The following is a 1,652-nucleotide window of genomic DNA, read 5'->3' as shown; positions in this document are numbered from 1 at the left end:
CTCCCCTCCCCTCCCCAAACCCCACCCTCCCCAGGCTCCACCCTCAAAGTCTCCGGGTATTTCTCAACCCAGAGCAATCCTAAGAGTCCTGCTTGTATTTGGGTACATACATATTGACTGCAATAGACAAGCAGCTTTGCATGGCCCTTTGAGAGTATGGATATAATTGTTTGCCCTTCGTCCTATGACACTCGCTGTGAGTCATGTGTCATTCAGATGACTGGGAAACAGAGAGCTGTATCTTATTTACGCCTCGCGCACTCCCCCTCCCCCCCCTCCCCCACTGCTGGTGCTTCATGCAACTCGCTATTAATCCAAGAAGTCTCCCCGGCTTGGAAAGCACAAGGATTCTGCTGCTCCAATGATTCATTCCTATCCGATCTCCCTCTGTGCCGATTTTAGTCTCCTGTGATATGTGGGGGGGGGAAGCTCAGAGATGTACAGAGTGAATTAAAGAGGCACTAACGGCGTGAACGAATAACGGGATTCTCCCGTAGCACAGGAGAGACGCGCTTGCAAGTGACAGTGAGCCCAGACTGCTCCAAGTAGGGTTGCCAACCTCCAGGTGGTAGCTGGAGATCACCCAAAATGACAACTGGTCTCCAGGCCACAGAGATCACTAGGCGACAGAGGTCACCAGTTCCCCTGGAGAAAGTGGCTGCTTTTGGAAGCTGGACTGCATGGCATTATACTCCACCCTCCCCCAATCCCACCCTCCCCAGGTTCCCCCCCCGAAAACCTCCAGGTTGGGTGTTACAAGTTAAAACACTTTTCAGTATTTACTGGGTTAATGATGTTTGTTAAGTCACATGTTTGTTTGTATCCAATCTGTTTTAGACAGTTAGAAAGCCCGGCAATTTCAAAGCTAGTTTGTTGTTCTGATTGGAGACCAAAGTGCCAAGTATTAGCATTTTATGGCTTCTCTTCCCAGTCTTGTGTTTCTTTGTTCTGAGCAAGAAGAAGAAGCCTCTCTTCTGCCATTTTCAGTCTAGCTGTAAGGATGTAGGAATGTTAGCTCTTTGTTATTTTACATCCTGTGTACCTTTTCCCCATGCTGGGTTGTAGTAAACTTTTATTCTTTTAAACACACCATGGACTCTGCCTCTTTAATACTCTGCTGATTTACTTTAAAACTAAGAATACCTAACACCCAGCACAGAGACGGTAACCCTAGCTCCACGTCAACTGAAACGTTGTCTTTGTTATTAACAACTAGCAATAAGGACAGCATTATGAAGGGTCGGGTGTGGGGGGCAGCGAGCCCCTTGAGAGCCAGCGTGGTGTAGGGGTGAGGAGCAGCGGACTCTAATCTGGAGAGCCGGGTTTGCTTTCTCCCCACTCCTCCACCTGACACCTGCTGGGTGACCTTGGGCCAGTCACAGTCCTCTCAGAATCCTCTCAGCCCCACCTGCCTCACAAGGTGCCTATTGTGGGGAGAGGAAGGGAAAGGTGTTTGTAAGCAGGGGTCATTTCCTGCAGGAGCACACAGGAGTGGAGCTCCGGCAGTAAAGAGCCCAGGGGGGGGGCACATGCAACAAGCCCCACCCCCTGCTCCCAGCAGCCCTCAGTCAGAGCAAGAAGCAGCCAGGTAAGTTGCAGAGCGCCCCCCCCCCCCGGCCCAAAACAGCCCAGGGGCCCCTTTAAACACAAGT

Source organism: Gekko japonicus, unplaced genomic scaffold (genome assembly GCF_001447785.1).
Source record: "Gekko japonicus isolate JY-2015 unplaced genomic scaffold, Gekko_japonicus_V1.1 scaffold1416, whole genome shotgun sequence".
Lineage (NCBI taxonomy): Eukaryota > Metazoa > Chordata > Lepidosauria > Squamata > Gekkonidae > Gekko > Gekko japonicus.
The sequence above is the reverse complement of the archived record's forward strand: the minus strand, read 5'-3'. Positions refer to the sequence as shown.